The 15406-nt window shown below is 37.8% G+C and overlaps 1 protein-coding gene across 1 annotated transcript in view; it reads right to left on the bottom strand.

The window, feature by feature from the left end:
* The window catches only part of LOC139122861 (SH2 domain-containing protein 4B-like), a 56982-nt gene extending 41943 nt beyond the window's left edge, over positions 1-15039 (bottom strand). Inside the window, exon 1 of the mRNA XM_070688678.1 lies at positions 14749-15039. The gene's annotated coding sequence lies outside the window, so the exon portion shown is untranslated. The remainder of the gene's footprint in view (positions 1-14748) is intronic.
* Positions 15040-15406: the final 367 nt, after the last annotated feature.

Consider the following 15406-nt stretch of genomic DNA (forward strand, 5'->3'; position numbering starts at 1 on the left):
CAATGACAATCCGCATAGCTGAGGAACTGGAAGTTAATAATCAGTTGCTGGTACTTGGCAAAATATGGATTATGAGAGGATTTGGAAAATGATTTAATAGACATTCCATGAGAGACATTTGCTGTGTTTACCTAACCTGTGCATACAAACAGAACGCACAGACATGCTTTCATGCATGAAGTTTCCAGTCCAATGAGAAGTGTGAAATCAATAAAGGAATGAAACCAACCTGAGGTTTTTTAATTCAGTCGGAAAGTGACCTTTTAGCAACCAGCTGGGGCACTGTAACAACACTTACAGGTCCTGAACTATTTTTCCACACGGCAGGTGTTTCTCTGCAAGATCTGTACACAGCAAAGATACTTGAATGAACTTTGAACTATGATGAACCAAAGGACGTGCATCATTGGCAAACCTTGACTATATACACTGTATCAAGGTGAAGTGATACTGATAGTTTAATCATTAACCAGCAGATATGATTTCAATTTGCCACAAACAGTGGAAAAAGTAATAGCATTTGTATGCAACACTATACCAACAGTTACACATAGGAAAGTGTTACATTAATTACAAGTTGCAAGCTATTTCATTTTACTGTTTCATGGAAAAATCAATTTGTTGTCGGTTTTTATACTCAAATCAATAATGACTTATTGCTTTCTACTGACCAGTATAATCTGTGTCTATATGAACACGATGGAAGGAATGTCCAAAGATATTGGTAGAATGTTATTACTTAACATGTTCAAATACTAATACTAATCATGCTAATGGTATATGTTACATGCATGTGTGTGGCTAGAACACATCACTACACTTGAGAAAACGTGATGTGAACAGCTGTAAAATTACTTTCTATTACTCCAGATACACTTAGTTATGACCAAATGTTTGTTTGTATTTGGCTTTTGGAACTCTGTATCAATTATATACAGACATGACCTACCACATAGACATTTGGATTTTTATAAGTCGCTGGCATTAATTATTGTGAGAGTTCAATTTAACTTGCAGAAAACATGCAGACACTGAATTCGATTCATATGTTGTCAAACATAACATTTTGAAGAATTTCAAACTTTTAGTCATAATTGCTATATAAAAATCAAAAACTCAAACAGATTACATCAATGTGTCACCCTTTCACCCCTATTTCTACATGTATCGGTCCAACGTCATCACAGCAGACAATGTAGTTGGATCAAACCATTTTTTTCAACCAATCTGTCGTGAGATATCCTTGAATGACGGCAAAATTGACATGATTGACCCTGTATTGACCTCTACAATACCAGATTACAACAATTGAAATCATTTACTTATATTATTGTATTTTTATTGAGTTACAGATATGCCAAATGCGTCATGAAACAAAATAGTCACAAGGGCCTTCCTGGTTGGCTTTATTTGATCAAGGAATTCCAGACATCAGATAATTTAGTTTTTGGCCTGTACATAATTACATGTATAACAAAGGAAACAGAACTTTGATACAGGGTTTTGAGTATACACTGACAGAGGATATCTCATGTAGACTGTAGATATCTGTGTGCCCTGATGACCCTAAACGAATTACGGTAATAATGAGAAAAGGTCTTTAGCCTCTGTCATTGCAGGACGAATTATATCACAATTTCCAAGAGACAAACTTTACTTGAGAACTGAGTTCTTGGCTTGTGTTACAAAAGAAACAGAAGTACAGGGGTAATGTAATATTAATCCCATTTGAAACTAAATATGAGAACAGATGTCAGTTTGCAACGGACTAAGTTTCAAAATCTAGACATCTGAATAAAGATTCATTTGATTTCATTTCCAGCACAAAATATGTAAAAATAAATCTTCATATCTAGTTGTTGAAAAACTTGATATAACCAAAATGCTACCTTAGAAATTTCACAGACTTGAAACTTTTTTAATCAAGAATTTTAAATTGCAGGCAAAAACCAAAGAAACAGATTTGGGATTCTGATTTACTGCCTGTGCAGTCACTCTTTTGAATGTAGCAACCTCACTCAAAGCCAAATTTTCATATTTTACAACACTTCTTCCATTGAAACTATTTGAGACAAGTAATGCAAGCCAGTAATGTCATTTCGTCTTTCAAACTTTATGCAAAAATCTAAAAAAGTCACCTGACAATATTGTCCGAATGGTATACATTCCAGGATTTACATACCATAAAATACCATGACGATAACCCAGCAACCAAAACCATTATACTCAATACCTCACCGATACCTGATAGCTTTATTGTACATTTGCGTTCTCTCATATTTCACAATGGCTGCACAGCTCGATTGAGTTCTGCATGGAAAATTAGGTCAGTTCAAGTTGACAGAAAGATGAAGTACTTGTGTACTCAGGGCAAACAACATTTGCAATTTCGAGAGGGAAGTCTGTCAAGTTTTGATGGATTTCTCTCATTTGTCGGTTTCAGAAAATCACATATGGCTCTTCCCTTTTCTTCTTTGGCTGGACCAACTACTTATTCTGTAATGCACTCACCTGCATCACAGAATCCAATCATCAGAGTTATCACTGTAAAACATTGTTGCCTAATGTGCAACATTGAAGCATATACTCCACAACATTGTGGAATATTGCACAACATTGTTGCATACTGTGCAACACTGTATAATGTAGCATATACTGCATGACATTGTGGCTATACTGTGCAACATTGTAGCATGCTGCATAACATTTTAGCATACAGCACAACATTGTAGCATACTGCATGACATTGTTGCATAATGTTCAACATTGTAGCAATTGCTCCATGACAGTTCATTGCTCTACTATATCATAACATCATGTGAGATCTAAAACTATACTAAAACTATTGTAAAGTAGGAATATTGTGCAGCACTGCATTTATGCTGTACTGTTCTGCACAAGAGTCCTACCTGATAATGTACTGTGAATGTCTGTATTCTACCACTATATTAATGTCATGTGCTGCATTTTACCATAGAGCAATGCAAAATTCTCTACTGTACTGCCTCGTGCCATACTGCACTGCATCTGATCTGCATTCAATCACTGATATGTATGCATTGTCTTGCACCTCACAAAAAAAATAATGTATAAAATTGTTCTGTGAACTGCACAAAAGACATACAAGATCCTTCAGTAGATGTACAATGGTGGGTGCCATTTGAGGTCATATGCAAAGTTTCACTTGCCATGCTCCTATCGACTGGTCTCTCAATTTGTAAAACATGTTTCTGACAAGCTGTATTGATATGAGGTAATTGTAATGTCCTGCGAAAACACTGATAATGTCCAATACAGTGTTGACAGACAATATACTGTTATCACTTTTACATTTAGCAAATAAACACAATTTGCAGAAAGGTGGTTTTGACAAGATTATACACAAACTGGCATTTAAACAGGCGAGAAATGACACAGTACCATAGAGATTAACAACATAAATTTGTTTTTTTTAATAGTGTCCACTCACAACAAACTGACAAAAGCTATCATAGGTTCCACTCAACACAATCTGGTGCTTATACATACAATATGATAAATGTGACACATGCCATTTACCAGATTATGAGTTTTTTACCGTTGGTGCCAAAATGAATTCAACACTTTGTAACACACTGTGACCAGGAATGTCAGTACCACTTCTGCCACATCTGTTACATTCTCACACACAACACACACGGAAAATATCTCAGTATCCAACACCATGTCGAGAGTGCAAACAAAACACCAGCTCTCTCCTTTAGTGACACCTTTTTGTCAATGATATTTACTTCCACAATCAAATTGAAAATTTTATCTCACTATCTATTTATATGTCAATCATAAAACTGCCCGCAACTCAACTGTGTTTGTGCAGTGGCTATAATCGTAAAATAATTCGATAAGCCTTTAGACTTGCATTGAAAACTACTAAGCATCGAGTTTGACCACGAGAAAAGTACATTAACTGGCTTTTGTGAGACAGAGATTTAATTAAAAACCCTGGTGGCTATTTGCTAAGCTTATACACCTTGATTGACAGGTAATCAATTAAAAGATAACGACCTCACAATCAGAAAATGAATATCTGCCATCAGAACATCATTGTGTAATTGACATAATATCATTTGTCAGTGTTCTATCGATTCAAGGTGTCAAGCAAAATAAAAAATTATGCTCTATGATTCATGGTATCTACTGGCAAATATTTGCCAAACCAAGAGTTATTACACATTTTTTATTTGCCTTCATTTCAAAGTGTCTCCAGGCTGATTTGAACCAAATTAAATGAACACCATCTAATTAATGAGAAGAGATATATCACATCTAATGATTAGCAAGATAGTAAAACCACACTACTGAAAGAATGAGTCAACCATCCAGATGTACTAGTGTATTCTTTACCATACAATACATGTGTGTGCATGTGTCTGTCTAGAATTATATATACACACATATAAATGTATATAATTATATTTTGTGAATATATATATATTGTTACGTGCAGAGAAAACGAACAAAAGGGTGAACTCAGCAGTTAACGTTTAAACAAAATTTATTACGAAAATAAAACTAATTGCTAAGTCAGGGATAGAGTACAAGCTTTAAAAGTGTACAGACTACTTATCTCAGCTGGGACGGCAAAGCTCCAGTCTCAGAGTTGTAACAGTCAGTTGGATGAATGAACAGTCCTTGCAGGCTTGAAGCTGCACAAAGTCCACAGTATAAATCCAGCGTTGACAGTGAAGGTCTTGAAAAGTCTTGAGAATGACTACTGCTGGAGTTTAGTAACACACAAGAGACACGATCCCAAAGTCTGACTGGAAGCTGAGCGCGTCCCTTTATAAAGGCATATAAGAACAATCTAGAACTTTTATTGACATGCTAATTACTGTTCTAAAATTATCTCCCTTACACAACTAATCAATTTTCCAGAACATTCCAAACATGACTAATTGAATTCAAGGTTGTGAGGTCATCAAGGGCAGTGACCTTGAGAATGTTCTAGACTAATTGAACTCAGGTCATGATGAGTGTGGGGGAAATGACCTACATAACACACCCCCTCTTCAAAAAAGAAAATTTTTCAAAGAAAAATCTTTCTTTTGCAAATGTAATCTTGAAAAGATTCAAGTACTCAATTTTTTTTTCTTACTCTAAAGTAAACTTCTTGAAAGTGAACAACAATAAACTCTAAATACGAGAGAGACAGTCTGCAATTAAATTGTCTCTGCCTTTGATATGTCTAATGTCAAGATTAAACTCCTGTAACATTAAACTCCATCTTAGCAATCTCTGATTTTGCCTTTAAATTTCTGCAGAAAAACAAGAGGGTTGTGATCAATATAAACCACTATTGGCTGATTTGAAGAAGTAACATAAACTTCAAAATGCTGTAAAGCTAATATCAAAGATAAACACTCTTTTTCAATTGTAGAGTAGTTTCTCTGGGATTTGTTAAATTTGCGTGAAAAATAGCAAACAGGATGATCTATCCCATGACTATCTTCTTGCAATAAAACAGCACCAGCAGCCGTATCACTAGCATCTACAGCTAATTTGAATGGCAAAGTGAAATCTGGTGCAGACAACACTGGGGCACTTTGCAGTATGGCTTTAAGTGTATCAAATGCCTGTTGGCATTGCTCTGACCAAACAAACTTTACTTTCTTTTTAAGTAAGTTAGTCAAAGGCTCAGTAATTGTGGAGAAATTTGGACAGAATTTTCTGTAGTAACCAGCCATACCGAGAAAGCGCATCAGTTGTCGTTTGCAGTTTGGTATGGGAAAACTTGAAATGGCACTGATTTTAGCATCAACAGGTTTTACCTCACCCTGTCCTACAGTATGTCCGAGGTAAGTTACCCTTGCCCAACCAAACTCAGATTTGGCAAGGTTGACAGTCAACATTGCTTTGCTCAGTCTCTCAAAGAACTTCCGCATGAGCTTGATGTGTTCCTCCCAGGTGTCACTATACAGGACGACGTCGTCAACGTAGGCTGCACACCCGTCTAGCCCGGATATGACGTCGTTGATCATCCGTTGGAACGTTGCCGGAGAGTTCTTCATTCCGAATGGCATCACCTTGTACTGGAACAATCCGTCTGGTGTAACAAAGGCGGATATTTCACGAGCACGATCCGTCAGAGGGACTTGCCAAAATCCCTTCAGTAGGTCAAATTTCGTCACGTACTTGGCTTTTCCCACTTGGTCGATGCAGTCATCAATCCTCGGGATTGGGAAAGTGTCTGTCTTTGTTAAAGTGTTGACCTTCCTAAAGTCCGTGCACATACGATAACTGTGATCTGATTTGGGAACAAGTATGCACGGCGAACTCCAGTTACTTTTACTGGGTTCAATAAAGTCATTGTCCAGCAGGTATTTGACTTCTTCCTGGAGATATTTTGCTTTTGTTGGATTCAGTCTGTATGGATGTTGTTTTACAGGCTTACTGTCCCCAACATCAACGTCGTGATAGATGACGTTTGTCCTCGTTGGAACATCTTGAAACAGGTGTTTATATTCATGGAGCAGTTCTTTCACCTGTTGTTGTTGTTCTGGCTGGAGGTGTGCCAACTTTGTAGACTCCAGCTTCTCCAGGATTTCTGAGTTCTGAAGCTTGACCGAGCCCAGCTTTGAGTTTAGAGTATTTTCACTCAAGTCAGTTTCAGTATCACTATCTTCATAATGGTTTGAACTGACTGCACTGACAGGCTGAGTTATAGTAGGATTATCCCTATCCAAATATGGCTTAAGCATATTTATGTGACATAGCTGTTTTTGTTTTCGCCTGTTAGGTGTTATTATGATGTAATTTAAATCACTCAATTTCTTATCAATTAGATATGGCCCAAAGTAACGAGCATGGAATGGTTTTCCAGGAATTGGAAGTAGAACAAGAACCTTTTGACCGGGTTCAAACTTCCGTTTTGAGGTGTTTTTATCGTATTTGATTTTCATTGACTGCTGAGATGACTCAAGATTTTCTCTGGCTAATTCACATGCTTTAGAGAGTTTTGTACGAAAATCTGACACATATTGCAAAATATTCAGACAATCATCATCGTCTGATAGGAATTTCTCTTTAACGAGCTTAAGTGGGCCACGGACTGTATGTCCAAATACAAGCTCAAATGGGCTAAAACCAAGAGACTCCTGAATTGACTCTCTAACAGCAAAGAGCAAAAAATGAATTCCTTCATCCCACTGCTTCTCTGTGTCAAAACAGTAGGTCCTAATCATGTTTTTCAAAGTTTGATGAAATCGCTCAAGAGCACCCTGACTTTCTGGATGATAGGCGGATGACCTATACTGTTTAATGCCTAGCTGATCCATTACTTGTTGAAAAATTCCAGACATAAAGTTGGAGCCTTGATCGGACTGGACACATTTAGGTAGGCCAAATAAAGTGAAAAATTTGACTAAAGCTCTCACTATAGTCTTTGTCTTTATATTTCTCAGTGGTATGGCTTCTGGGAACCGAGTTGATGTACACATAATTGTCAACATGTACTCATTTCCTGATCTTGTTTTTGGTAGGGGCCCAACACAGTCTATTAGTATCCTACTAAATGGTTCTTGAAATGCAGGAATTGGCTGTAAAGGGGCCTTTGGAATGGTCTGATTTGGCTTTCCTACCATTTGACATGTGTGACAAGTTTTACAGAAATGTGCTACATCCTGCCTGAGATTAGGCCAATAAAAGTGACTGAGAATTTTATGATAAGTTTTCCTGACTCCTAAGTGACCAGCCCAGGGGGTTTCATGGGCCAGGCGCAATATTTCAGCATGGTAGGGCTTTGGAACCACAATTTGATGTTTTATAGCCCAGTCGTCATCAACCAAAACATCTGGAGGTCTCCATTTACGCATGAGAATACCAGACTTTGTATAATAGGAAACAGAGCTATCTGAAGTTTTACCTTCATCATCTACCCTGTCAAACAAAGACAAAATATCTGGGTCTTTGTGTTGTTCTGCAATGAGATTTGATCGAGAAAATGTCTGACTTTTGTCAGCAGAAGTTTTACTGGAAGTTTCAAATCCACGAGGGATAACGGAATGATCCGTGTCAAACACCTGACTGAGAAAGGTGTCATTTAAGTCAACATCTGTGACATTATTTTTGAGAGTATTTTGATTCTCGGAAGTTTTCTTTGACATGGCTCGAGTAATGGCACATGAAGGAAATAAATCGGGTATCTCTTGTTCAATTGGCTCTGGATCCTGATCTAAACTAGGATTATCAGTCACAAGTGGATTAGTAATGACCTTGTCCCCAGCAAGGTCGTTTCCAAGAAGAAGGTGAATCCCTTCAAAAGGCAAAAAAGGCCTAACACCTAAAGCCACAGGTCCAGAAACAAAGTCCGAAGACAAATAGACATTATGGAGAGGAACAGGAATGTAGTCATTACAATCTACCCCCTTAATAAGAACTTTAGAACCTGAAAATGACTTTTCAGAAAACGGCAGGGTATCTGCCAACAAAAGAGACTGGGAAGCCCCGGTATCTCTTAAATTTTGACAGGGGTAGCGGAAGAAAAATCACTAGAAAGTGATATAAAACCATTATGAATAAATGGCTCGAAAATACCCATAATGCTATCTTGAGAAGAATTGACCTTGACCTCATTAATTGGGGATAAGAGGGAGTTTAACCTCAGAAAATGTGCTGCACACATTATTAGACTCTAATTGAGTTGATGAAGAAATAAAGCCGGTGGGCTTAGATCCACTTTGACCACTTTGACCTTCACGTTTTCTTCTCAATTTGAAACACTCTGACATTAAATGGCCGTCTTTCTTACAATAATTACAAGAAAGTGTACCAAACTGTTTGTCAGAAGGAGATTGAGACTTGGGATCTGATGATGTGGAGTGTTACTTGAACTCTGTGAACTGTTGTCATTTGATTTTCTACTCTCCTTTGAAAAATTCTTGGATGAAAAGGACGAGTTAAATTTACCTGCATTGTTTCTGTATGAAAGGACTGGGATGGTTTGCTGAGAAATGAAGATTTGTGGGTCAATGAATAATCATCGGCCAAACGTGCAGCAACCTCCAATGTATCTGCCTTTTGTTCATTGATAAACGTCTTGATGTCACTCCGGATGCACCTTTTAAATTCCTCAATCAAACAAGCTGTCGTAATTTGTCATAATTCTGACTGACCTTTTCCGAAGAACACCAACGATCAAACAGTTGTTCTTTTGTTCGAGCAAATTCAACGTAAGTTTGATCTTTCACCTTCTCACAATCCCTAAATTTCTGACGGTAAGCTTCAGGCACCAACTCTAACCCTTGAGAATTAATTCCTTCACAGAATCATAATCTGAAGCCTGCTCTACTGACAACTGAATGTAAATTTCTCTGGCTTTACCCACCAAAGCACTCTGCAAAAGCATAGACCAGGACTCCTTAGGCCAATTCAGACTCTGAGCAATTTTCTCAAAATGGAGAAAATATTTGTCAACATCCTTTTCTTGGAAAGGGGGAACTAACCTGAAATGCTTAGTGATGTCAAACTTGTCTGAAGGGAAGAATTTTCCTGACTGTCCAAGCTCTAAACGTTTTATTTCTACCTGTAATCGCTGTTCTTCTAATCGCAATTCTTTTTCTCTCTGTCTTTCTTCCATTTCTAATCTTTCCTGCCTTTCTTTTTCTTTCTGTCTTTCTTCCATTTGCAATTCTTTTTCTTCATTTCCTTTTCTAATTCCAATTTCTTAAGCTCCAAATCTGCCTGTATTTCTAATTCTAATTTTTTGAGTTCGAAGGAGGACTCAGGCTCATAATCTTTTAAGGCAGACTCCTCAAATGGCCAGAATTAACTAAATGTTTTGCAATCTTGAACTGTATTTCCCGCTTGCGCATAGATCTTTTGACATCTACTTTAAGGAAATTTGCCAGTGCTATGAGGTTGTCTTTTCTGAGGGAATTAAATGTGTCCTGATCGAGGTCATCCATAAATTCGTCTGGCTTGAATTCCGCCATGATTGAATTTCGCTGAGTTCACAGTGTAAGTAGTTTTGAAAAGGTAGGCAAAATGTTGTCAAACGGCTCAAAATATTCGTCTCCCGGACGAGCCCCCAATTTGTTACGTGCAGAGAAAACGAACAAAAGGGTGAACTCAGCAGTTAACGTTTAAACAAAATTTATTACGAAAATAAAACTAATTGCTAAGTCAGGGATAGAGTACAAGCTTTAAAAGTGTACAGACTACTTATCTCAGCTGGGAGGCAAAGCTCCAGTCTCAGAGTTGTAACAGTCAGTTGGATGAATGAACAGTCCTTGCAGGCTTGAAGCTGCACAAAGTCCACAGTATAATCCAGCGTTGACAGTGAAGGTCTTGAAAAGTCTTGAGAATGACTACTGCTGGAGTTTAGTAACACACAAGAGACACGATCCCAAAAGTCTGACTGGAAGCTGAGCGCGTCCCTTTTATAAAGGCATATAAGAACAATCTAGAACTTTTATTGACATGCTAATTACTGTTCTAAAATTATCTCCCTTACACAACTAATCAACTTTCCAGAACATTCCAAACATGACTAATTGAATTCAAGGTTGTGAGGTCATCAAGGGCAGTGACCTTGAGAATGTTCTAGACTAATTGAACTCAGGTCATGATGAGTGTGGGGGAAATGACCTACATAACAATATATATATATATATATATATATATATATATATATATATATATATATATAGTATAGGATAAAGCCCGAGTACTAGGGCTCTTCTGGTATATAAGTCCAACCCAACGATAAAATGTCGAGGCCGCAGGCCGAGACATTTTATCGTAGGGTTGGACTTTATATACCAGAAGAGCCCGAGTACGAGGGTTTTATCCGACTTAAAAACTATCGCCCCTAACTGATATATTTTCGTTTTCAGTGTGCTTACGTCAACCGTCCCCTTTGTCAATGTAACATGTTTAGGATATAAATTAAAACTTTTATTTGTGAAATAGCCTTCCAATGTAATGGAACATCCTATAAATGCCCTAGGCACATTATATAAATGCCCTAGGGCACAGCAGATTTTGTGTTGCAGCTGGTTTCCGCTGTGTTACCAAATTTGAATATTAAAACGTACCAGATGTCTACAGAATATGACATGTTCACTTTTGATTGGACAGTACTTAATACCGCGCTGTCATTCGTTTCTGGAATTGGTGACCAAGGCTTTATGAGTAAATAAAACACCCTGAATTGAGCACTCTGATTGGTCAATCAACAGTAGATAGTTTTAATATATATATAAAACACTTCATTTCAATCAATTATGTCTGTTGTATATTCTGTATATCACATCATTACATTGGAGATGCATATACATGTATCCATATATTTACATATGTATAATGTACCAGTATAATCATGGCTATTTTACATGGATATATTAATTATATTTAAATCACATTCTATTCAAATTTTTACATCTTATTGTAAGGGTCATTCCCTTTGAAATCTTGTGACATGTCTGGGTGGTGATATGTGTGGTGTGTCTGCGGCATAATTAACCTTATCACTTTATCTAAAGGTTGTCAATGTTGTGGGGACATAATTACATTTTATGAGAACTAGCTGGTCAAGTTCTGTATATGTACCAGCGCCAATTTATGATACATCTCTAGGGGCCAGTTTTTTTAAAAAACATGGGCTTGTGTGTTTCGTTGGCTTTTTGCTGTCTATGTTCTTTAAAATGAAGAAATGGATGCTCTGTAATTTCAAATCCATTTCAAGGAGCAGCTCTGCCTCAAATTGCTCATTCCTACAATTCTTCTTTCCACTTGATAATATACTATGGAGAATAAATTGCTTCCAACAATTACATGTAACAGATATCCTGCAAATTCATGGCAGAGTGCAGTAATTGACAACGCGTGATGTGAATCCACTACGTTTGTCAGGTTGCAATAGTTCATTGAATATATTTTGCTTGACTGAAAGAAAAAGATTGAGAGGATCACCCTCACGTTTTGAGGTTAATGGACAAATTTGGGAAAAATAGAATTTGTAGTCTTCTCCTGGTGAAGCAAGACTGTCATCGATAATATATAGTCTGCTCAGCGGGAGAAATGTCATGAGAGTTTCCTGAGTAACGATATTTTCATGTGAATCTGTAATTACATGATCGATTCATTTATCGAGATTAATTTCAATAATCATTTTTCAGGGGAGTGATTATGAACTTCCCTGCAGCTGCCTGACAAATATGAAACATAAATCATACAATACTGCTGGTCCATACAAATGTAATAACAGCAGCAGGATTGCAACACATGCTACGTTCCTACTTCACAGCATCGGTATGTTGATGAAGTAATAACAGGGGAGCCTGGCTGTCAAGATATGGCATTTTCTTTTGTTGTTCACAGCCTTGACAAGTTGGAGTGGCTGTAATACGAGTGAATGGTGGACAAGTGTGAGTTGCAATCACTGTACGACGGATCCTTTCATGCCCACGTCTCTTTGTGCGATGACCTTGCATTTTTAAAATCTCAGTGGCACCTGCTAACAGCTGATGTACAAACGCATTCTCAGACTGAGTTTTAGATTTCCTCTACGCCTCCTCCTCCTCCCCTAAACAATCAGCAGAAACTTACATTCATATCTGACAAATATCAAGTACGGCAAAATCAGATGCCATGGGGGTGGGAGTAGGGATGGGGAGATATGCCCTAGCCAAACCAGCCTCTTGGAGTATGAAAACCAAATCCTTTGGAAATACTCGGAGAACAACTCAGCCTGAAACCAACTTGGTCTGCAACTTACTGAGCCATAATATTAGACAGGTACCACTCTTAGCATGGTTCAATTTTTGAGATAAAGGTTTTACTAATCAAATTCAGCCAAATTATTGCCATGCATATTAACTCTAAATGATAGTATTTTCTCTTAGCTAAGAGTTGCTTGAGTTGGCTTATCATGTTCTATATTGTGTGATGAGAATGATGCGATTGGGGTTAGATGGACATGAACAGGACACAGCAAGTGCAAGCCAATATGTATGCATCATACAATGCAAAAATGTTAGCAGTAAAAGATCATGATAAAGGTATAAAAACAGCAGTTTTGTATTATTTTACAATATTGACACTACCATTGGTTTTGGCCAAAATTGCTTCCAGGTCACTGAAATGGAGTAAGTTTTGGGCCGCATTGAAAATGGGGCACAGTTCATGGTTTTGGTCGAAGCTGGATTTTGGCCAAAGTGTCCTGACCCCCTTTGTGGCTGAGAAATACAATCAGATTCACAAAAGTCACATCAAATAGCAATTAACAGTAGGATTTATGTGGGAAGCACTTGGACTGAAGAATATTTGTTAGATTCTTGAGAAATCACAACAGTCAGGCTTATGCTTTCCGGAATTATATGAGTCAACTACTGCAGTCTGACTGACATATAGATTGATAAATTTGATGTCTCTTTATGTGTTCTGGTGAAGGACCCCTGTGCCCTCTACATGCACTGACGCTGATAATATTCCTTATTAAGGGAGAACCGTTTGATTTCTGGGGGGATGGAGGATTTTGAGAGGGGGAAAAAATTCAGCAGGCGAAGGAGAAAAACAATGATCCTACAAGGCTTGAGAAAAAAACAAGCAGAAGCAAAAAACAAATTTGTTGTAAATGTGCTGAAATTAGCAAACTGGGAAATCCATGCTCTGGAGGCGCACTCCTATATATATTGTGAGCAAGTCCTATGTTTTTTTTTTCTTTTTTAAATTTTTGCCAGCATTTAGGATACAAAAGTTTGATTTAAATTCATAGCACAGAATGCTTTCGTTGTGATGACAAACCCTGGAAAACATATTTCTGGGTTAATTGCAGTAAGCATTGACACAGTATTTAAATGTAGGGGGACTATTTGACTTGCTAATGAAATCTATGAAACACATGACAGGATTCATGTGTTAAAAGTAATGTATAAAAATTGGATGCCAACAACAACTGGCATTGCTTCTGCAAACGGAAAAAATAATTTGACGCTGGGACTGACAAAAATCTGCTGTCACCGTGAAGAATGAAAAAATTGCAACCATACCCACTTCCTCCATCTCCCTCTGAAATCAAAAGGTTCTACCCTATTTAAAATCGTATGACAGGAGGTTAGTACGACACAACAGCAGGTCCGACGTTGATGGATATATGGGACGAGATGTTGAGTAATTACCGCTGTATTTGTTTAAGATTCATGGTACGATTAAATTCTTGCCTACACTGGGCTGACTTTACACCGACTCGTAACTTGTAAACCTGATGACACAAGAATGCATCACGTGTGAAGTGCCATTGGTCCTACAGTGAACGCAAGCACGGACACTTGACGTTGAAAGATTAGTTGCGCAAAATTATTTAGGGGAACCGACAAACTCATGGCGAAGAAGAGGAAGATTTTAAAGAGATAGAAGTCGAAGCTGTTGACGCATGTTTTCTTAAGTTTTTGACAGTTTATCACCGAGGTCGGCAGAAATCATGGTCACGCTCGTTCAGTCATTAAATCACTTCCTGCTCGGCCGAACTACAAAATTAATGGCTTCTGGTACTGTTTGCACCGGGAAACCCGACAAAAAAAGTTTTTGTACCTTATTCATCGTCGCAATAGAAGGAACACGTCACTAGACGGACGTTATACACAGAGTTTTACGGTGTTGTTCCATGAGCACATCCGTCGGGGGGTTATCGGCCACTCCTTAAATTATCAAGGCATGTGTATACATCGCTTTGAAGGACTTACTCTGTGGTCGTGTCTATAATGTACTGACCTGCACTAGGTAGGTCTCCTGCCTTTCCGCTTGCCGACGTTCTTCGCTGTCATCAGAAGTTTTATCTCAAGATTATTTCTGTGCGTAGCTGGTCGTTACATAGTGATAATTGTCGCCAGGTTCAGCTCAGACGTGTCTTCAAATTCGAAGGCAACCTTGTCTTCTCTGAATCCGTAAAGCAGGAATATTATTCATGTGAGTGTACGCGTCACCTTGCACTCTTGCGTGACTGCTTGGCGCATGCACCCACTTCCTCGACCGTCTGCAGTCTGAGATTTACTTCCGCCTCGTCGAGATTTGTTCTCGTTCAATTTCCATTATAGCGCCCTCATTCTTATAAGGTATAAATTGTTTCGTTTTCTTTCTCAACGGTATTGGATGAAGCTGAAAATAAGAAATTTTATTTTAATAGTCTTTTGTAACCCTTTCTTGAACATGTTTGGTCGAAACCTATTGTCATTAATGATGATTTTGGACCTGTTTACACGGAATCAGGGTGAACATGTCATCGTCATCATTGTAAGTTGTCTTGAACTTGCTGACATCTTTAAAGGCATTTTTGGTCCAAAACAGGTGTCCATCCATTGCAGTCTTGATATGATTCTCATCAGTGTTCAATTTGAATAAACTTTGAAGAACTTCATGAAAAGAGCAAGAA

This window comes from Ptychodera flava, chromosome 22 (genome assembly GCF_041260155.1).
Source record: "Ptychodera flava strain L36383 chromosome 22, AS_Pfla_20210202, whole genome shotgun sequence".
Lineage (NCBI taxonomy): Eukaryota > Metazoa > Hemichordata > Enteropneusta > Ptychoderidae > Ptychodera > Ptychodera flava.